Source organism: Taudactylus pleione, unplaced genomic scaffold (assembly GCF_031769625.1).
Source record: "Taudactylus pleione unplaced genomic scaffold, aTauple2 ptg000007l, whole genome shotgun sequence".
In the NCBI taxonomy this organism is placed as follows: domain Eukaryota; kingdom Metazoa; phylum Chordata; class Amphibia; order Anura; family Myobatrachidae; genus Taudactylus; species Taudactylus pleione.
Window position 1 is genome coordinate 13,948,484 of NW_028284410.1, and position 24,185 is coordinate 13,972,668.

Sequence of the window (24,185 nt, forward strand, 5' to 3'; positions counted from 1 at the left end):
ATGCCTTTGGAAGTAATGAAATGTCAACAGTTACATTAATTCACTGCCAACAGCTTTCTGAGTGGGAGCAACCACAATTACATTTTCCCCCTTTTTTTAATTAAATCGACAATGCTTTTCTGTGACAATAGATATGATCATCTATTTGTAAGGTGTTAAGAGGTCAAGAGACACCGGCAGAAAATATCTTGAAGATCTAAAGTGAAAGTTATTGTTTGCTCAAAATATGTAACGGAGAAAAGAAAGATATGCTGGAATAGTTAGGCAATGTGTTTGACATTATTATGTTAAAAATATATATTAGAGTCAATGTTAATACTTTAGGCAAAACAGTAATGAACTGGGTTGTAAAGTAAGCACTTAGGGGTCTATTCATAATCACATAATTATCAATGGTGATAATTATGTTTTGAACTCGCAGCGAGTTCAAAGTACCGTTCAAAGGCATTCATCATGCCTCATTAACTAAAGTATCACTTCCAAAAAACTGCTCTTTCTGCAAAGTTTTCCCAATAATCTATGCTGTCTCCACTCCTTGCCCGCAGCCTGTCTTCACTGTCTTTTTTCCCTCCACTTCTCTGCCTGCTCCTTATCCCCATCTCTCCCCTCTCCCTGGCCGCACATGCAACAAGTCTCTCCCTGGCCGCACTAGGCTCCCCGTGTCTCCCCTCTCCTTCGCCGCACCTGTAGCCCATCTCTCCCCTCTTCTTGGCTGCACCTGCTCCACGTGTCTCCCCTCTCCCTGGCCGCACTAGGCTCATTGTGTCTCCCCTCTCCCTGGCTGCACCAGCTTCCCATGTCTCCCCTCCCCCTCGGTTTCCCTACAGTGTCTCTTCTGCCAGCGGGTGCAGCACCCCCCCCCTTCAGCAGCGAGCCACCCCCCTCCTTCCAGAAAAAGCCACCGGTGATACTGATGAATGAGCCAGGGTGCAGTGACAGGGAGCCCTGGAGGAAGGTAACATAACCTGTGGGTGGTGTAGAGGAGAGGAGGGAGAAGCTTTAAAAAACAGCCACCAAAGGCAGTGGGGATAGAGCAGGGAGGGATCTGAAAATATTCCTTCCTGCACTTGTGAATGCTTTTGGAGTACTGTATGCCAACTTAGGGTGGCGTACAGTTAGTCAGTCAAGTTCCGGAAAAAATGCATTTGCGGAGCTTGATGAATGGTATAATTTTTACGTCCCCATGCTAAAGTATAGGGACTGTTAAAATTATCGGGGGAGATATCTATGATACAGTATCTCCTGCATTACAAGATTGATGGGTCTGACACTTAAGTTGCCCACACACATAGCAATTTTTTTCCCGATCTGGCCGATTCCGACACATTGGAACGACAGATCGGGTAAAAAATGCCCAAATCGTGAGTCCCCACTCACGATCACGATGCGATGCGTGCCCCCGCAGGTCGCACATCGCATCTTCAGATCTGCCGTACAGTACGGCAGATCTGACAATCTAGACACAAATGCACTGTTAAAAACTCCTGCTGCAGGAGATCTGATGAAGATTAGACAGCAGATCGTGTGCATATCATGTTCAGAGCTGCCAGGGAGAGTTTCAAGGGAAATTGGACACATCATCGGACCGTGAGTATATCGGTATGTGTGTGGGCACCTTTACTGTAATTTATACAAAAGTAGGTGAAAATGTTAATTTTCACCTGCTTTTGTATAAATTAAGTGATGATGAATAGACCCCTAAATGTTTCACAGAGCTGTTGGTTTCCATGGTATGTTACTATATATGGTCCAAAACTAAATATTTAATGTGCATATAATACATTTTACCCATATAATTTATTGTACTGTAAATTGGGGTTTTCATATTATACAGCCTTTTAACATTTAAACTCAATTTTGCTAATATCATCTATTCACTCAAGGATTTTTATTTTAAAATGTAGATAATGTGGCAGTGAGGATACTGTCTTGTGTTTGTGAGGAAATTAGCTGAACTGTAATATAGAGTTTGCTCATTTGACCATTTTAGATTACTGTATTACAACTAATTCACACACTCTCCATGCACCCAAAGAAAGATGACTAAGGACAACATAATCCCTTATATGCTGCTCTGTCTTTGAGAATGCTTTAATGGTTTGTTGTCATTAACAAATGTTTTGTACCGGTTATCAGTTATGTTTAAGTTTCTATATGAAACCTACCCCAAGTTAGTTACCTCTAACACTTAAAAGTCTTTATGAAAGTAAATTTATTTCCAGTTAGTTCTATTATGGTGAGTGTAGTGTTGCACACAGAATGTGTGTTATCTAAGAAAGAAATTATTAGCCATAAAATATTCTAAACACTGCCTCCAAGATTGCAGGCTATTTTGCACCTCACTGCTTGCAAATTACACCTCACCAAGCATATCTATATTACTGTTCTGAATTCAAATTCTTTCTATTGCAAAGATAATACAGGAAAAAAAGAAAATACAACATCTCCTTTTATTGCACTAATGAGATATGGATTGTTTGCTTAGCTCCCGTCTTGCTATGCCTCATCTTGACAGAACAACCATGTAAGTTCTAAGTAAGCAATAAAGCAGGAGGGATGCTCCCTGTGTGCACAGGATGGTTTCAGTCAATGCATCTGTAGAAGAAAAAGCCTTTCAAAGGACACAATTTCATTCATTATTAAGATACGCTCTATGTCTGCTGCAAAAAGACTAATAAGCAGCATGTTCTGTATTACATCAAATCCATAATAGACTAGGCCACTATCTATCCCCTTCTACAGTTGGCTCAGGGGTAAACAGGTATACTTATTATTATATATATATAATTATGAAAAAGTCCAGGAATGATGATGTTTGTCCATGAAAGGTGACGTTTTGCCTCTTTCTGAGTCACGTTTTTTGGAGGGAAAAAATCAGGTCCTGGCATGATATATAAACAAAACAGAAGAATGCGGGGGTACTACATCGTGCAGTAACAAGGTAAAATGTATTGGCAATTAAAAACAAGCAGAGCGTGCGTACCACAACAAGCGGCTAACCACTGCGGAGTTTGACAGCAGAGTAATGGGAAGGTGCTCCCGGCTGCTGTCCTGAACGTCTCCAGGACCTCTTCACCAGAGCACTAACCACAGAAAGACAGATCACCAGACCACGCCCATATGCATTTCGTCACTAGGACACATGCTGGTACACATGCTATGCCCTTTTTTTACTTGCCAATAAATTTTATCTTGTTAATGCATGATGTGGCGCCCCCACATTCTTCTGTTTTGTTTTTAGATACTTCCTGACTGGATTCAGGTAATTAAGGGGAAGACACCGGGCTACAATATTACGGTGGGCAGTGCTGTGATATGTGTTTGGGACATTCTGTCGCTATATATTGGCTGATCAAGCTTTCACCTGTTGTGCAAGTGGAATTCGAACAGGTGTCTTTGGGGTATTCGTCAAAATCTGCACACTGACTTTATATATTTTTCTTTATATATATATATATATATATATATATATATACATTTTTTTTTTTTTATTTTTTTTTTTTACTTATATAGTTATGCCGCAGTTAAACATATATTTACTCAATATTTTTCTTTCACTATCTATGAAACTATGCATTACAAATGAATAAGCTAATGTGAAGTTATTGTAGGCTTGTCTAACGTTAAAATGTTTACAATCATAATATATAATTTGCAGCAAAGTTATTTTTTACATGAAAATTGAAGAAAAAACATTATGCACAAACATAAAAATAATAAGATTAATGTAAACTGCACTATTAAAATGAGTAATACAAATTTTACTTTATAATTATAACAGAGCATATGTGTTTAAACTATTAAGCCTTTTGGGTCAGTCTTTCCTAAATTAATTAACCTCTCAATGAGTGGTCCTCCCTCCATATTAGCCACTAACTATCTTACAATGACATCCCATTATGAGGCAGCCAGATCTCAATAATGCTAGTAAATGACCAGTAAGGAAAACAGCTGTCTCAAAAAGACTTTATATGGTATATACACCATTTATGTATCATGTAGAAAGCAATAAATCAATGCTAAATATTGTAAATACATATACTCATTTATATTAAAAAAATTATTAACTTTAATATTACTGTATTATGATGGTAATATTTCAGATTTTTTCATTAATGGGCTTATGCAGAGTTAGGAGAAAGCTAATAAAAAAAAGAAGCAAAACGTGTAGAAATTTACACTTTGGTAAACCATGTTGCACTGCAGATGGGGCAGATTTAAAATGTGCAGCAATATTTAGATGTAGGAGGGGTGTATTCTAGTTTAATTCTACATTTCAGTCTAAAATTAAAGCTTTCAGTATTTGTTACTACATGCAAAAGCAGCTCATATTTCCCTGCATGCAAAAAAAAAAAGAATTTGCACCCCTTACCTCTATGTCTGTCTGTTATTACCCTGTTTTGTTCTATAAATGTTTCCAGTTGAAAAGAGCAAAGGAATATGCTGTGCTATATATGAAACTGTTAATAAATAAATAAACATGGTTTGTCTAAGAGTAAAGTTTTTCCTTTTTTGCTTCTATTTTTGTTCTGCTCCTAGCTCTACATAGCCCTTATATCCCTAAGACTGCAAAGAGTGTATGGTAGGGAAGATCAGCACCATGGAGAGCGATCACAGTTTCAGCATACAGTATTTTCCCTTAGTCTGGTCTCAGCACGGTTTGCAGAGTATTACCAGTTGCTTCATCCTATTAAGATGAATGAATGCACTGAGCTGGCATAGATTAGTTTATTATGGCATAATATTTCTATACACCTACTAAAAATGCAAATTTCAATGGACATATATCTAGACCGTAAATGCACTTGCACATAGTTCTCATTATCAACATGTAGAATTTAATCCTAAATCCCATGCTGCAGAGAATAATGCATTAACAGACTTATTTATTAACACGACCATAATTTAAATCTGCAAAACCACCACATTAAATCTTGACTTATAAAGGGTGAACAATTCTATTCAGAAATTCATTGCCATTAAAAGATATAGCCATAATTATGGTTTTCTCTAAGGATACTTACTTTACACTGTATATACAGTATGTTTATAATATTGACAATTCTTTGCTCCCTTGATAATTTGATATAATGGGCAAATCTTAGATATTAATGGTAAAACATATATATTTATTTATTTTTACAACTGGTTCACCTTTGGAAGACTTGCATTTGAGTTCCACCAAAATATTGTTTTTCCAACATATATAATGAAATAGTAATTCTTGTTGTTGCAGACTGTATACATCCAGTGATGCATATATCTGCTGTTTTCCAAAATTTCCCTCCTTATTGAAGAATGATGGCAAGGGTGTTTGTGCATTACTGTTTTGTTCCACTACTGAAGTGCAGCCTTGTCAAAGAAGGAGTGGTGGGCAGACTGTAAAAACAGGCATCATAAAATCAGAGAGGATTTCCACTGAGAGAGAAAATATTTAATAATTTCTTTAATGTACGTATTTTAATTGAAAAACTTTGAGAGCTAATATAAAAGTTTATTAGTTGCTTCCTTAAATTTATGACACATTCCCATATCGAAATCCAGATTCTGAGAACTGTGCATTAACTCCTGTAAATAATATGTGTTTATGTCATCGCTCAAACTTGGTGAGTTCTGATATGACCACAGTGCCCATTAGGAACATGTGTGAACTATAAGGACCAATGCAAATTTTTATGTATATTATATAATTCAACATAGAGATCCATGGCCAGCATAAAAGCACTGTAGCCTTGTTCCTTTGTAAATTCACAGAGCTCTTTGGTAAATGAAGATATCCTTATAAATTTACAGTAAGGGTACTCACTGACTAAAACAAAAAGTGAAAAATCAAAACATAGGTTTAAAATATAGAATAATTATAGACATGGCAGTTATTAGAACAATCGTGAACTACAAATTCTTAAAATCCTTTATTAATACATGAAAACTAATACCAAACAAGTTAAATGTATGATTTAAGTCCACATATGTGATTTTATATCCCAATTTCCCATATCACTTTCATAGGAAACGTCAGGGCTGCCATCAGAAATTTTGGTGCCCGGTACTGACAAAATAGGCAGGGCCCCCTGGGGTATAGGGCAGACTTGGGTGAAGTTGTGTATAATGTGGGTGGAGCTACTTCAGTGGTGGTGTATCAATTGGTGTGTAAATCAGGGATGGCTAGACATGGTGGAAGAGGGGCACAGGGCAGGGAAGCCTAAAAAAAGCAGCAGCACTTGGCTGGGAAGAGTGGATTGAGGTAGGGGACCAAAGGGCAGGGAAGGCCAGCTGGACTAGTGGAGAGGCAGGGCAGAGAAGGCTGGCTAGACATAGAGGTGCCGCAGGGAAGACTGGCTGGACTAGGACACGGAAGACAGGCTGGTTGACTGGACTAGAAGGGGGAGACAGTGCAGGGAAGGCTGGCTCAACTGAGGAGGGGGTGTAGGCAGGGAAGGTTGGCTTGCTGGACTGGGGGGAGGGAAGGATGGCTTGCTGGACTGGGGGGGGTGGGCAGGGAAGGGTGGCTTGCTGGACTGGGGGGGTAGGCAGGGAAGGCTGGCTTGCTGGAATGGGGGGTAGGCAGGGAAGAATGCTGGCTGGACTGGGGGGTGGGCAGGGAAGGAAGGCTGGCTGGGAAGGAGAGGGCTTAGGGAAGGCTGGCTGTACTCAAGTAGGGGCATAAGACAGGGTCAACACAAATATAAAAGTACCTGAGAAACCTGGCAGTGGCTAGTAATGCACCAGGTGGCAGGCGGAGGAAGAGAGCATCTGAGTTGCTGCATTAGAACTATGGAATAATAAAAAGCACTGCTTACTGGAGAACTATGGAGCCAGCCGGGAGCCAATCACAGCTCACATAATGTCAGCCAATCAAGAGCAGTCACTTCTGATTGGCCAGCTGAAACCTATTGAGCTGGCTGCGAGTCAGTCACCGTTCGTGGAAGAATAAGCCAATCAGGAGCAACTTCTCCTGATTGGCTGCTGTTCCGCGAGGCTCCATAGTAGTTCAAATGCCAAAGTACTCTTCCTCGCCATTGCCACCCAGGCCCTCTCTCTCTCCGGGCCCGGGACAGGAGGCCCGGCAGTCCCCCCCTGATGGCGGCACTGGGAAACGTACATGTTCCTTTTGCTGTTGGCAGAGCACAGCAGGGCAAATTGTACATCCTGAAATGGGGCCCAGGTCCAGCAAACAGAGCCAATAATGCAAATGGGATGAACACTATGCTCAAATGGATTGGCAGGGGTGGGTGCATGGAGGGGGCGGGATATGGTAGGCGAGGGGTGGGGAGGGGTGGTCTGTGCACAGCTATCTTAAGAGATGTCCGGTCTCTTCTTGAACATACAGAGGTAAGGTAAGGCAGCACTGCACAGGTTAAGGGGAGGGGGAAGGGCTGCAGCATGGGTAGGGGGTAATGTGGTCTGGTGCTAATTAATATGGTGTACAGATGAGGTAGAATGGTCACATGAATAAGACTGATACAAACTTGCAGGGTGAACTAATGATAATTGCAATACAGATATTGAGACACAATGCTCTCTAGATTCTGTGGGCCCCCTTTATATTCAGAATGATGTAGTGATCGTGATGGTAGCAAGAGAGTTCCATTCATACCCTGTTAATGATATGATATGGGTGAACGAGTCAATGTTAAGATGGCCGGTCCATTGATAGAGGCGCATCCCACTTAGGCTTTGCCACTTACCAGTAAGTGTTGTGAAAGAAATATATTTTGAGTAAATAGATGTTTAACTGTATATATGGAGTAACTATATAACACTATGCATAACAAATGAGTAAGCTAATGTGAAGTTATTGTAGGCTTGTCTAATGGTAAAATGTTTACAATAATATATAATTTGTGGTAAAGTAATTTTTTACATGAAAATTGAAGAACAAACATTACACACATACATAAAAATAATAAGATTAATGTAAACTGCACTATTAAAATGAGTAATACAAATTTTAGTTTATAATTATCACAGTGCATACATGTATAAACTATTAAGCTTTTTGGGTCAGTCTTTCCTAAATTAATTAACCTCTTAATGAGTGGTCCTCCCTCCATATTGGCCACTAATTATCTGACAATGATAGCCCATTATGAGGCAGCCAGATCTCAATAATGCTAGTAATTGACCAGTAATGAAAACAGCTGTCTCAAAAAAGACTTTACATATACCATGTATGTATCATGTAGTAAGAAATAAATCAATGCTAAATATTGTAAATATATACATTATACTCATTCATATTAAAAAAATTTACTTTAATGTTACTGTATTATGATGGTAATATTTCAGATTTTTTTTTCATTAATGGGCTTATGCAGAGTTAGGAGAAAGCTAAAAAAATAAATAAAATAAAATAAAAAATGTGAGGAAATTTACACTTTGGTAAACCATGTTGCACTGCAAGTGGGACAGATTTAAAATGTGCAGCAATATTTAGATGTATAGGAGGGGTGTATTCTAGTTTAATTCTACATTTCAGTCTAAAATTAAAAATTCTGGTATTTGTTACTACATGCAAAAGCAGCTCATATTTCCCTGCATGAAAAAAAAAAGAATTTGCACCCTTTACATTGCAACATGGTTTGTCTAAGAGCATAGTTTTTCCTTTTTTGCTTCTATTTTTGCTCTGCTCCTAGCTCTGCATAAGCCCTTATATCATTAAGACTGCTAGGAGTGTATGGTAGGAAAGATCAGCACCATGGAGAGCGATCTCAGTTTCAGCTAATTCAGGGTGAATTAGTCAATGTAAAGATGGCCGGACAGGCTATGCGGCTGACTCGGTCCGGTAACAGCCCCCTTGATACCACCATGATCACTACATCATTCTGAACATAGAGGGGGCCCGCAGAATCTAGAGAGCATTGTGTCTCAATATTTGTACTGCAATAAACATCAGTTCACCCTCCGACCATTCTACATCATCTGTACACCATATTAATTAGCACCAGACCACCATACCCCCTCCCCGTAGAGCCAATGGGCCCAAGGGCATCTGTCAGGCTGATATCCAGACTGCAGGGTGACATATCATGCATCATGCAAGCCAAATGCATGTGCCAATGGGGCAGCAAAGGTGCCGCCCCCTCAGACTTATGTCCTGCTTGGTGGAACTGCTCGTATATCCCTATCGACTCTGTTTGTTGGGGTTCTACTCCTTCCATTACCAAATTATCCATCTGTGTTTTGATATGGCTTCTGTACCTATATTCACCTCCCCTCATATCATAATTTTTGCCCTATCACATGCAGCCTCTACCCTCAATAAAATATTCACACACGTGAACAAGTCACTGCCTCCAACAAGATCAGCTCACTTATTCTGGTTGGGTATGGGATCCTGGATGCTGGGATGCCAGTGGTCTGAATAACAACAGCGGCAGCCTGATAGTTAGAATCCATAAGACCAAAAGTTGCCTAACCCAACCCCTCCACCTAACCCACCTTCCTCGCAGCCTAACCCTTACCATAAAACGTAAGTGAAGGAAATATAGCGCAAGTAAAGAGGGAGGTGCTGCTAGGTAAATGTACAGGAGTATACACCCAAATAATACTCAATAAACATACAATAAACCGGTATTCTTAGTGTCAGCATTCCAACCGCTTGAATGTCAACTACATCCCACTTATTCAGATGATCTGATTAATTACAGTTTGGTTTATCCCACCTACTTCAAAACCGGGACAGTGCAAGAGATACACTGATGAGAAAGGGTGTTCTTACCCTAGTCAAATGCACATTAAAAATCTATTTAACTATTAGTTAACTTTTTGTAATGATTCAAACTTGCATAGACTTATTATAAATAACATTGATTGATGTTTTAAGTTAATAAAGCCTGCAATCTGTTTCTTTGCAGGTTGAGGTGTGAAACTTTCATTTGAAAGCAGATGGTAAGAAATACATCAGATTAAAAGATTTACAAAAACAATATATGTTTTTTACAGAAATAATGCAGAGCTATGGTTTTCTTTTAGTATTAATATTTTAAAGTTATACACAAATTTTAATGTGAAAAAAAATAAGAAAACTTAAAAGTTTACATTTTCATCTAAACCCACTCTAGCACTACTGTAAATGTTATTGCACTGTCAATTATATCAGTGTACTCAAAAATATTTACAGTCATTTTGTACTGTTTAAAAAAATTATATTACAGTATTTTAAGAAAAAAAAGCCTTTTAAAGCCCTACATATACAAAAAGTGTACTTGGTGTCAATAGCTGAAAATTCATTTAATAATTTTTTCTATAATTATAGTTGACTAAGTATACCATCATGACTGGATAAAGAAACTATACGTTTTTTTGGTAATCCGTATATGCTCAAACACATTCCCAGATAATTTATCATCATCATCACCATAGTTAAAAACCGCCGTCTCACAGCACTATGGCCATTGGGTTTGAGACTGTTAGCAGCTATGCTATATAAGAGAAGTAACAAGTATGATCAAACAGGAACTCTTTATTTCTGTACTAACAGGAACAAACACATGCTGCCTTCTTAACATAGAGGAGAGGAAATAAGGAACACCTTATTCTATAACAGTCTGAATGAAAACACACCCCCTAGTTACCTTCTTTTTATGTAACTTTATCAGCAGCTGAACCCTGAGTACATCTACATGTATAATAAATGCAGTTCAGAAGTGGTTGCCATATCAAAATGACACATGTATAACAGCCTCACTCATCAACTGCTACTCAAACCAGTCCCATGTTTGATCTAATGTCTTTGGCCTTGGGAATGACTTTGTCAAAACATCTGCCTCATAATATGTAAGCAGAATCACATCTTGCTCCACTAGATCATGAAGGGAATGATGTTTCACATCAACATGTTTAGTTCTGCCCAATCTGCATCTATATATCTTTGCAATTCAATTTTACCTTTATTAAAAATAACAGGTTCAAATCCCGTGTGTGTTTAAAGTACTGTGTCATGCTCTTAATTGCATTCTAATCTTTGACAAGGTTTACTCATGTCTACAAAGATGAGACATAACTACTGAAATATCAGGCCTTGCTGTATTTGCTAAATATAAAAGTGCCACACTGCTTGTCTGTACTGATCATTATTTGGCATGAGATCATCTTCTTCTAATTTCAGATATGATACATTCTTTGATGTTTTCACACCTATTTGTTCTGACATTACAAACTGAGTTTTACCAAATTTAGCAGATTGATTTAGTAAAAAAATTAAATTTTCCTCTTGTTGTATGTAGATTACCAGGTAGTATGTCACCTTTCCAAGGTCTTTAGTATCATAGTGTGAGTCTCAGATTCAGAAGGCATATGCCTGAAGAACACAAACCCCCTGGCTCAGGGCAAGCTTTGACAGCCCTTGACAACAGCAGTAGAAGGGGTTTGGGCCAGATTTAGTTGGCAGATGTTGAACCTCTCAGGTAGCTTAGGGCTTTAGGGGTAGGGTAGTTAGAATTTATTGGGTGTTGTACACAGTTAACTATCCTCTTTATGTTGGAAATCCCTCACTCCCTGTCATTTTGTGTCATCTTAAGGACAGGAAAGTACTCTGTTTAGCAACTGGTGCAAAAGTGGCATATTTTTGAGAATTACCCTTTGCCACTAATCTTGCTTTAAATCTTCAAACTTTACATTCAGAGTCACATTTGGCCTTTAATACCTATGTACATCCAATTGCATGTTTTCCTCCAGGTAAAACTTCAGGTTAAATCACTGCGCATAGGGCAAGGTCCTAATGGGCAGGTGTGCTGTGTCTATGAAGAAGGGTGTCTGACCTTCTGATATTAAAAAAAATAATGATGCTATAGATGTGCTCAAAAACCCCTTTTGTTCTGGTGTGCAAATGGAAATTATAAAATAAACAAGGTATCTAAAGGATTAAACTAATCTTTACTATTCGAAACTGAAAGTAAACATGCAGAGAAAAATGGTATAGAATAACAAAACATAGTTCTGATCAATGTCAAAGATGCAACTAAAAAATGTCAATACTAAGTAACAAAGACAGCTAAAACAAAAACAAGGGTGACGAACACCTGAATCAGGTGTGGGGGGAGGGGAGTTCAATCCTCCACAATGTTAAAGAGGAAAAAAAAAGGGAAACTGAAATAACTTGTTGCAGAAATTAGGTCTGATAAGGAATAGACCCGATTGGTCAGTGTAAAGTTGAGGGGGTATGGAGACCACAATAGAAAGTCTTAGTGGGGGGGTTATGTCCAGAATAGCTCAGTGTAGTGGTAATGTGGCATCCCTCAATTGAAGATTTGTAGTTAAGTAATGGAGTGTACAAATGTTGTTGCCCGGGATATGATTCTCGGGGTAAGGAGTACAGTACTGGAGTTACTGGGGGGTGGTTCTCTTTGACACAGTGTCATAGGTGTGGTGGTGTGCCAGTGAATGCCTGGAATGAACTGACAGAAACTGGCGCGCCGCACCGGAAGGACCGCTGATATCTATGGGGGGGATAAAACTGTTGTGGCTCAAGGAACCAGGCGTTGTTATCCCCTCCAAATTGAGACTTACCTCCTAAGGTCTCTACAGTGCTCCGCTCTCACCCCTTACCAGTTTGTAGTCTTCTACTCCTCCTGTCGATTCCGGATCAGTCACGTGTTCGCGGCCCATCTGGTGTCGCCGAGATGTGAGATGTCTGTGGTGGTCTCCAGATCTCCTCTCAGTTAGTGTGGATAGGTGTAGCGCCAATGCATTTCAACCCTTGTGGGGTCTTCTTCTGGGCAATCCAAGGTAACTCAAGGTAACTCTTTAAGGTATCATGTCTAAAACTGAGAGATTCCATCTCTTCATCAGCAACTTTAAACATTTTCTCCTTTTCATGGCTAGGCAGTTTCTGCATGTCTTTCCAGGAATCTGACTCAGGCACGATAATATAACCTCTTTTGTTCTTCTACTCTTGTTCCATTTAGTAGATCTCCTAAATGAAGGCAAAGGTGATATTCTCTCTTGAGCAATAACTGGATCATCCATAGTAAATTCAATTTAAATTTAATTTTCCACTGGTGATTTTGGACTTCTTCCTCAAGCTGTTCTGCTTGTGTACTTTCATGAAATTATTGATACACTGAGTTTTCATTAACAACAACGCTTCTGCTTATTGTCACCTGGTTGGTTTCTTTATGCAGAATTCTGTAGCCTTTTTATGATTCACTGTAGCCTACAAGCACTCTTTCCTTTGCATGAGCATCCAACTTTCATATATTGTATATGTTGTAGGTCAGGTGTCTTCCATTCCACAGTTTACATGGACTCTTTTCAATAGTTTTTCCCAATAAATGATTTTGAAGATTGCAAGTTGTCAGTAAATTGCTGGTATATCTGCATCAAAGAACATGCCTTGCCCACTTTCACAGAGTGTCTCATTCATCCTCTCTGCAACACCATTTTGCTCTGGATTGTATGGTATGGTTGTCTGGAACATAATTACATATCTTTTCAAAATGGCTTGTGTCTAACCATTTGTACGTATATTCTGTCCCATTATCTGCATGTAGTGTTTTTGAAAAATGTCTAAACTTGTACTTTACTTGAGCAAGATATTCTTCAAGTGTTTCTGAAACTTAATTATTACTGTGCAGCAAGTCAAGTGTGGTCAACTTTGAATGATCATCAATGAATGTGAGGAAATATTTATTTTGTCCTTACTCAAGTGTTTCATTGGTCCATATACATATGTACAAATTTGGTCTAGACACTTCTGTTGTTACTAGTTTTTGGAAGACATTTTCCTTGTCATTTTCCCTTTTTAACAGCTTACACATTAGTTGGCTGCAGGGATCTATCTTTATTCCATTTGCATGCTGTTCTTGAGCTAGTGTTCTTATGGCTTCTGGATTTCAGTGCCCTAAATGATGGTGCCATGCATGAATACAAATTAATATGCTCCTGCTTAGCAGCAGCAACAGCATCAATACAATTTAACAGATACAATTGATTTGTCATTTTTCCCTCTGCAAGTGTCTCCACTGTTTGTAATAATGCATTTATCACCTTTCAGTGTCACATGTCCTTGCTTCGAAGGCTTTTTCACAAACAATAGATTAGTGTCAAAATTAGGAACATATAATTCATTCATCATAAGTATCTTTCTGGTAAATGTTGTAGAGCCTGGACAGTAAAAATAACCTCCTATTCCTTCTAAGATCATATAATGAGCATTAGCTGTGGCTATTCTTTCTGAATTACTCTGGTCTTACTGAGTAAATAAATTCTTATTATTTGTCATATGATTTGTAGGGCTTGAGTCAAAACATTAGGAAGTTATCACTGTGCCTCAGTAAAAAAAACTGGGAATTTATCACTTTTGCCTGTGTTTGTATTAAAAGTACATTCAGCATTAGAAGTATTTTCCAGCTCCTTATAGCACTCTTTACATTTTGCTTTGTGTCTTACTTCTTTAGCTGATTCATTCTGACTTTAAAGTGACCAGGTTTCTTAAACACAAAATGTTCATGTTTCTGGTCTGTGACTAGCACTTTTAATAATGCAGTCCTGAACTCACAATGCTGTATCATGCTTATTTGCACTTTCTATATTGCAATTAAATTTATCCACAAGTTTACCTTTAACATACTCTAATTTCTATCATCTAGTCTGGCATCAAGTGTTGTAACAAATATCTCATAGCTGTCTGGGAGATCACTGAGTAGCAGGACTGCTATATGAAAGTTATTTATTTTTTCTCCTATGCAGCAAATAACATTTTACAGTTTCTAAGGTACATTTTATATAAACCCGCATGTGCTGGCCATTGAGCAGTTCAAACTGGTACAACTTTCTTCTTTAATACAGTTTATTGCTTAAGTTAGCTCTCTTATGCATATTCTGCAGCACACCCTAAATTTCTCTTGTAGTGTCAGAGTTACATGCCTTCTTGTGGCCTAAAGAATGGACCATGGTTAAAGATGGCAGCCAAGGCACTGAGGGTGTTAATCCCCTGTACTGCCACAGCATTTTAATATGAACTATTTGCACTAGGCAAAATGTACTGTAAATGTATGAGGGTGACTCAATACGTAAGGTAGCAAAAGCTTCCATGTGTATAATGTTCTATATTTCATTCCAATTTCCCCTCACAGCCCTTAGACTGCCTCATATCAGTCATATTGTCCCAACATTAGTTGTAAGATGGTGGGGCTGACATAATTGCTCAAACATTGGTGCATAGTGTGATTAGATTTTTGCATCTAAAGGGCACATCAGTAGCTGAAATTCATTGTCAACTTGTTGAGGTGTACGAAGATAATGTCATGTCATGGATACAGCATTGATAACAATCCAGCCGGACAAGAACATCACCCACAGATGACAATTTGTACCACATTGAAGGTCTGATTTAGTAGGACAGATACATTAAAGTTAATGATATACTGTAGCTGATTAACTGAACATCTCAGTGGGTACTGTACACATCATTCCTGAGAAATAAGAAACAATGTTCATACTGGGTACCAAAGCAACTCACAGAATTTAACAAAACCAAGAGGATGGACATGTCTATCATGCACTTGATGAGGTACCATGAGGAGTGGGTGCAGTTCCTGCAGCATATTGTTTCAGACGATAAAATGTGTGTGCATCATGTGACACCGGAGATAACGCAAGCATCCATCATGACATGGAAATATGCATTATCCCCACCTTTAAAGAAATTCAAAACAACTCTGTCAGCAAAGAAGGTCAAGGGCATGATTCTTTTTGAGTTCCTCACCAAGGGAGATACTGTGAATGCTATCTGCTATTGTGACACATTGAGCTGGTCGCAGAGGGCAATTCATTGAAAACAACCTGGGTTGCTGTGTATTGCAGCACGAAAATGCCAGGCCACACTCAGCCAACTGCATGCATGAGTTGTTGAGGCTCTACCATTAGGATGTACTGGACCATCCTCTGTGTGCAGTTGTAGAATTGTAGAAATGCATATTTCAATGTAAGGACTTTGCACTTTTATTATTTATTTTGTATTTTATTTGATAAAGAATTGAAATTTTTTGAGAATCACTGTGTTTTCTGACATAGAAAATTATAAGTTAACTATCCTGGCCTAGCAAAAAGTTTAGTGTTTTCTAGCCAAAACTTTGTTTAGATTCAATGCACTTCAGGGGGTATTCGTGTATTGATGTGACAGTTATGTACTAAATTAAATTGTGTTAAGGCAAACTTGTTTGGTTCATAGATATATCAAAGGAGGAATGCAATTAACCAGATCCGTGTGAGTTGTATTTACATGTTGAGAAACAGTTTCCTGACTTGTGTACTAGTCTTTGAGGTATGTGGTAGTATTACCACCAGCTGTATTGTGTCACTTTACTATAAAAATAATATCTGTGAGCCCAAGAGAGTGTATACTCTGACTGGCCAGAGAGGATTGTACTTCTGTGACATGCATGCTTTCACTGTCTCAAACACCTTTGAAGACATTGACCAATAAACATATTGCCTTAAGATGCCTGCATCTGACTACCAGAGGAGTCCTGGATTGATCCCTGTGTCTCCAAGCTAAAACCCTTTGCCAGCTACTCAGTGCAGACTGGTCCATAGTGAGAACCAGTGGGAATCAGTCCATACCAAACAAGAGGCACTGCAGCAGCATGTCCAGTGGTAAAAGCCTGTGTAGTATGAGTGGTTCCAAGTGCCAGTGTATGAACCTGGTGGTGGCAGCGAGTTCCCCGCCCACTATGCAAAGAGTCAGTAACAGTTACTGATGGTAAGAGGCAATCTCTAGGAGTGATGCAAGCTCCCTCTCAGATTACTCTGAGATGAATAACCACCCTCTATTCTATCAGTCAAAAATGTGATCGTCTATTGGAGAGAGTCTTCCAGTCACACTTCTCTTATAAGCAGCATCTTTATTTTGAATTCCCATGTCTCATAGTTCTATTTACTCCAACTCATCACCATGAATTTGGTTAAAGCACTAGTAGCAGCACATATTTTCTCTGGGTTGTGTCTGTTCTTTCACTGAGATTCTGACTTTTTGTGTGCTCCAGCACATCCTCCTCATTGTGCATACATGCTGGGCACTAGGACACAGAGTCTGCAGGGAGGTTCGACCTCCAACCTGATGTGCCTTTGCACATGTGACTGCAGCCATCTTTACTCTGTACTGTGTAGTGTGACAAGGTGGGAGACAGAAGTCTCCTACTTAGATATTATGAGAGACCAGGTTATATACTTGAATATAAAGCTGTTCCAGCATCCCTGCACTGTTACCCATTTGCAGCATACACTCACTGGCTCATGTGCTGTATATAGAACCCTGCTTTGCTCAAGCTCCACTCCATTACTAGTGTACATGTAATAGTAAGTATGGCTGTACTTGTTATCCTCTAATATACCAACATCATTGGTTAAGTAACTGTGCTCTTCATAGTTTGAGTCATCCACTGGTGTGTGCCTATATAAGGTAAAAATAAGGAAAAAAGAAAAGAAACTCTGTTTGGGGAGCACTCTTAAATCTATATGATAGGGGGGCAGGAAGCGTATATTTATACACCCCTAAAAATTACTGTTATTTCAAATTTCTAAAACATTGGGTCACACTAAGCAAATATCCATTTTTTACCCAATTGACACACACAATAAAAAATACAGAACACGCAAAATATACAAAGACTAAATAATAAAATCAAATGAAGAATTTGATCCTCTTGGACTGGCGAAATATCAAGTTATATGTAATGCAACAGAGTTTCTAATAATTAACACATTAGTTGGCAGCAGTTTGTACCTATTAGTTCATGATTCATAATCAGTAGTGGGTTTAGAGAAAATGATCAGGAAGGTCAGAGCATAGAGCTGCTTCTCCTCATTCTACTGCTCCTCACCTAATGTCATTTTTCAAACACTGTAAAGTGACAATTAGGAGCTAATTGGTTGGTACTTTATCTCTCTCCAATTTATCTTTCTCCAAGGCTTGATACATATACCTCATTTGTTAGCTGCCATGTTTCAATGAAAATTTTAAGTAACACTTGCACTAGCAAGTAACAAGTTGTGCACTAACAGTTGTCTCCTTTTCAAAGTTCAACATCAAAAAAACAGTTGTTGCTTCAGATAAACAAAGGTCTATTTATCTCACACAAAGGCTTGATACATCTAGCCGCTTGATACTTCTAGCCTATTGATGGAAAGTCATTGTGTTAAATTTTAGTGACTGCCATAAATAGCCTTTAATAATTTTATAAAAAAAACCTACTGGGCAGGTTCGAATACATCTAAATTCCTGTATTGTAATAAAATATACTATACAGTATGTACAGATGTGTCCACATACTATACACCTATCGCCAAATCGCATTAAAATGGCCAGTTTGCCATGCCACATACTTTGTAATTTAGCGACGCCATGCATCCTGCCACAACTTTTTTCTCAAAATATGCATCTTATTCACATCATTATCATGACAAAAGTACACTGGATACTGGAGCTGGCATTGTATGCAAATGCTGTGTGTAGACGCTAAACTGAAAAGGAGGAAGACTGATACAAGCTAGCCGCCCAATGCATTGCATCACACATCATTGTGCTTAATCTGTGACTTTATTATACCAATCCCTTCACAAAAAAGTACTAATCCTTAGTGCCTAGGGCTCTATAAGCAACTATGTATGCACCGACAATGCAAAAAAAGGGAAAAAGTACAAAAGTCTAGTAATCATTACCATGTTGGAGCATCTAAGTCAGTGGTTCTCAAACTCGGTCCACAGTTCACGTTTTCCAGGTCACCCAGCAGGTGCACAGGTGTACTCATTACTCACTGACTCATTTTAAAAGATCCACAGGTGGAGCTAATTATTTCACTTGTGTTTCTGTGAGGGGACCTGGAAAACATGTACTGTTTGGGTCCTGAGGACCGAGTTTGAGAACATGTGATCTAAGTCATACAAGGTGCATCAAGCAGGATGTAGTCCGCATTACACACGCAGGATTCTGACAGCTGAAATACCACTTCCGAGATCCCCACAGCATCGTGTTCCCGGCACCAGAATCTTGACCGCCAGTATCCTGAAGGTATCGGGTGTTGGGGGAGGGTTGGGGTGCAGGGTTAGCCATTAGGGGAAGGGTTAGGCACTTGGGGAGAGGGTTAAGGTTATGGTGTGGGGTGGGGGAGGTTAGGTTTAGGCACTGGAGGGGAAGGTTAGGTTTAGGCATTGGGGAGGGAGTGTTAGGTTTAGGATGTGGGGAGGGGGAGGTTAGGTTTAAGCACTGGAGGGGAAGGTTAGGTTTAGGCACCGGGGAGGGAGTGTTATGTTTAGGATGCAGAGAGGGGGAGGTTAGATTTAGGCACTAGGGGGGAGTTTAGGGTTAGGCCCTGAAGGGGGAGGATTAGGGTTAGGGGGGTAAGAGTTAGCATTAGTCTTACCTTAGTTCCTTATGGGTGTCAGGATTCTGACTGTCAGGATGCTGCTGTCAGTATTCTGACAGCCGGGATCTCATACACAACCCCATCAAGCCACATGGCGCAATAAGGATAGGTGTTTGTGGACACATCTGTTTAAGTCAAGAAAACAATTTTACAATATCTTGTATAGTTTTACATATGATATGGTTTAAAGGTATGGTCAAAAAGAAAAATTATTGCATTAATTATTTTTGTTTTATTTTGTTTGCTTCACCATGTAAAATGTCAACATGTGATAAACTGTCCATGCAAAATATGCACAGTAAAATAAATTGTTAAAATAAATCAAATACATCCTTATCTGAGCAAAAATACTAATTCCTGCATACATGTACTGTGTTTTGCAAATTTTGTATCACTAAAACACAGAAATATGAAATATTGGCCCTGATTCAGAGCCGGACGCTCTGACCAGAGCGCTCGCTCTGAAACAGGGCCCACCTCCATTAATATGGAGCGTCCTCCTGGACACTCGTATAGCTGTGGGTCACCACCCACAGCATATACGAGCGTGCAGGATGATGGTCGCGATGGTCTTGACCATCGTGACCATCGAAACTGTGAGCAAAAGCCTGCGGTTGGGTTTTTCAACTGCAAGGCCAGGAGTGATTTTGGCTCTATCAGAGCCAAAATCACTCCCACTGACATCACTAGTGATGTCAGTGGGGCTGGCTTCAGATGGTAGGCATTCCCTTGGGAACGCCTCCATCTGGCAGGCACGCCCACGGCATGCCCACCAAAGGGGGCGTGCTGTCAGTCACCATCGACAGCACGCCCCCTTTGATGAGACACTCCGAGCGAAGGAAAGTCCTTTGCTCATCGGGTCTCGCACATGCGCACGACAGAGCTCCCTCCGTCGTGCACATGCGCAGTGGGGACCATCTACCCACTTGCGAGCAAACAGCCGCTCGCGAGTGGGTCTGAATGAGGGCCATAGTACTATACTGAATACTGTAGTTCCTGAAATACACAATTAAAATGATTGAACAGCTCAAATACATTTCCAAATGATGTACTCAGTAACATTATATATTGTAAACTTTAGGAAAAAACAAATACATGGGCCTATTGAAATATTTTTAGGACTGGGGATCTATGAAAAAACTATATATCCCAAGGCTTATAAAATGGGGTTTGGACTGCATTGAGCAATACAGAAATAAGTCATAGTATAATAGAAAAGTTCAAGACAAAGCACATTTAGCAAAGCATATAAACAGTCAATAGACAACTTATGACAAAAACATGTTCTATATAGTATGGATTTGGTAAAGGATAAACACACATTAATGTTACATTGGGGTTATTCGAATGAAACTGCAACCAATCACAATTTTAATTGTATGGTATAACTTGCACAGGGATCAGTATGAAATACCGGCGGCTTAGCTGCCTTTTCAAATCCCGACAGGAGAGACCCGACTGGAGGAGATGCCAACGCTGGCTGGCAAGTACCCTAACCCTCCCCTCTCCCCCCTCCAACTCTCCCTTAGGAGTGTCTAACCCTAAAACACATGGGGTGGTGCCTAACCCTAACCCCCCCTGGGGTGCCTATAACTAACTCCACCTTCCTGCACCCTAAACCTAACCCTCCTGGGGGGGTGCCTAACCCTAACCTACCCCTGGGGCTGCCTAACCCTAACCTACCCCCGGGGGTACCTAACCCTAATCTCCCTCCCAAAATCTAACCCTAACCCCGCTACACTGCCTAAATCTAACCCTCCCCCCCCACAGCTAACACTAAGAACGCCCCATACTTACCTCATTAGGGCTGGCATCCTTCGGCATTCCAGCATCAGGATTAAGATAGGCGGTGGTATTTTGATGCCTATCTTAAGTCCCCCGTCTGGCTTCTCCTGTCGGGATATAGAACGGTGGCATTTAGTCCGCCGGTCTATAAACTGCATCTCCTTGCACATAGCGGTACAATGATGAGTGTCTGAAGGCAACAGTGAAGCATGGTGGAGGTTTATTGCAAGTTTAGGGCTGCATTTCAGCAAATGATATGGTGATTTGGTCAGGATTAATGGTGTCCTCAATGCTGAGAAATACAGGCAGGTGCTTATCCATTATGCAATAACATCAGAGAGGCGTCTTATTGGCTCCAAATTTATTCTGCAGCAGGACATCAACACCAAACATACAGCCAATGTCATTAAGAACTATCTTTAGCACAAAGAAGACAAAGGAGCCCTGGAAGTGATGATATGGCCCCCACAGATCCCTGATCTAAACATCATTGAGTCTGTCTGGGATTACATGAAGAGACAGAAGGATTTAAGCAAGCCTACATCCACAGAAGATCTGTGGTTAGTTCTCCAAGATGTTTGGAACAACCTCCCTGCCGAGTTCCTTCAAAAACTGTGTGCAAGTGTATCTAGAAGTATTGAATAATTGACGCTTTTTTGAAGGCAAAGGGTGGTCACACCAAATATTGATTTGATTTAGATTTCTCTTCTGTTCATTTACTCTGCATTTTGTTATTTGATAAAAATGTATAAAAATAAACTATTAACATTTCTATTTTATAAAGCATTCTTACTTTGCAGCATTTTTTCCATACCTGCCTAAAACTTTTGCACAGTACTGTATATCTACTGCACAATATTATGTATATACATTACACAGACATACATACATGGCATATAGTATAGTATAAAGGTATACAGTATTAATGTGCATATTATAACTACAACAGCACAGTTTGTTTCACTCACAGTCACTCCTTAAACACTGGCACCACTCTGAAGCCGCTGCCTGCGGTGCCATATGACCCTCCCACTCCCAGTCCCTGCCTGCCACCCAGCTTGCAAGACCAATAGCTCTGCACATCAGGTGGAAGCTGGACAATGTCAGTGAGTGATTCAAAGTCCCCCATCCTGGTGTTTGCCCACGGTCAGAGGAGTTTAAATAAACACAGCGCGACTGGCCCCCTAAGCCACCAGTTCCCATAGCAAGCACACTCCCTGCTCCCCCTATAGTTACTATGCTATTACAGTAGTTTAACTTCCCTGTAGCCCAAATAACTAGGAAGCTCCAGCTAATGATATTTCTCATTGCAAAGAGGCTGCTGGAAGTCACAAAGAAAACACTTACTGAACACAATATCATTACTTTTTCCACTAATACTTTCTACTTAACAGCAAATGCTTTATAATTTAATTAATTTGTCAATAGTTACTGCATGCAATCATGCAGTTTTCTCTTTTAATACTAAATTATTTTCTATTTTTTTTTCTGATTAAAGCACCTACCTGATTTCATCTGCTAATAAGATAAATCTACCTTGTGGTGGCTTCCCTGCTGGTTACAAGATTACAGTATACATAGCTTTAGATTTTGGAAAATCAATTACGCAATGTGTCAGGTACTGTATTCTCTCTCAACTTTCTTAGAGGGTGATGATTTCCCTTGGCATATTTAACGACAAATAGAAGAGATCAGCAGAGTTGTGGCAAGATTTTGTGTGAATCGAGTTTCACAGTAGTATAGACTGTTTTGAAGAATGATACACAATCCCAGCAATACAATTGTCAAATTAAATTTTTTGCTTTGTTGTTCTGCACAATTTCATTCTATACTGAGGCATACAGGTGTTGAGGCTTTATCTTTACAACTGATTTGTAGTTTGCATTAATTGAAAATCTATATCTCTGTGCTAAACAAATATTCTCAAGCTTGAAAGATGTCAGTGTAGCTTAGCCAATAGCTGCATGGCATTATCTGGGGTGTTGATAGGCTGGAAAGCAGGTGTGGATTACACTGACCCAGGACTCTGTAGATGCCTGGGAGTGCAGGGGAAGTGTAACCATGGTTTCCATGATGCTGTGACCACACCCCACGTTGTGCTGTGGCAACACACAACATAAGTGCAAACTAAATGAGGGGGCATAGCTTAATACCTTCATGTGGCCGCGCCCCCCAGCACCTGGGCCAAACAGAAATAACGACAGCCTTGGCCATTAAGTTATCAATTCTTGAAAATAAATCTGTAAAAAAAAACAAATAAGCTAAATGATGTTTAATACCAAGCCCTTTATTTAATTACAGTATCTATAAAAGTAATACATTAGGAGGCAAGTCCTATAATACTTTAATAGAAAAATGGATGGGACTAATGTCATTTGTTTTCAGAAAAAAAAAGGATTTTAAAATCATATCACATTTTTAATTTTACCTTTAACATTCCATACATTGTATTATAGTTATAGTATAATAATATTTTAAATATCATAATAATGTACCAAGTAAAAAGGTGGAAACTACCTGTTACATCGCAATGAATCAATGTGTACAGGGTCAAAATGTCAACCAGGGGTATAATATGAGCTAATAACATGATGGGCACCTCCAACTTTGGAATGCCATTAATGGCAAATATATCCCACTGAAGCAAAGTCCCCTGGATAATCGCAATACATTTTCCAATGGGGTCTAGTGTTTCTCTGATACCTTGAGATATCAATCACAAAGCTTCCAATAGTTAAAAGGAGGGCCATATTAAGGGTTGTGGGGGCCCTGGGGCAACTAAGTTGTGAGGGCCCCCTCCAAGCCGTACAGTGCCTTTGCCTACCCCCCTTCCGCAAGCCACATGGTGCCTGTGCCCACATCCTGTCCTCCCCTCCAGCCCCATAGGGAGCCTCGCTCACCTGATGTGTCCCGGCTAGCAGAGCTGCTCCTGGGTTCCCTCCTCAGCATCACGGACATGTGTCACATGACGCTGTTGAGGGGTCTCGGGAGCCGCTCTGAGTCTGCGCTGCATGCAATAGAACAGCCACAGCT

General features: G+C 39.7%; 1 protein-coding gene across 1 annotated transcript in view; it reads right to left on the reverse strand.

Moving 5' to 3' along the window:
• EPHA10 (EPH receptor A10) overlaps positions 1-24,185 on the reverse strand; it is a 740,746-nt gene that overhangs the window by 655,665 nt on the left and 60,896 nt on the right. The window lies entirely within an intron of this gene.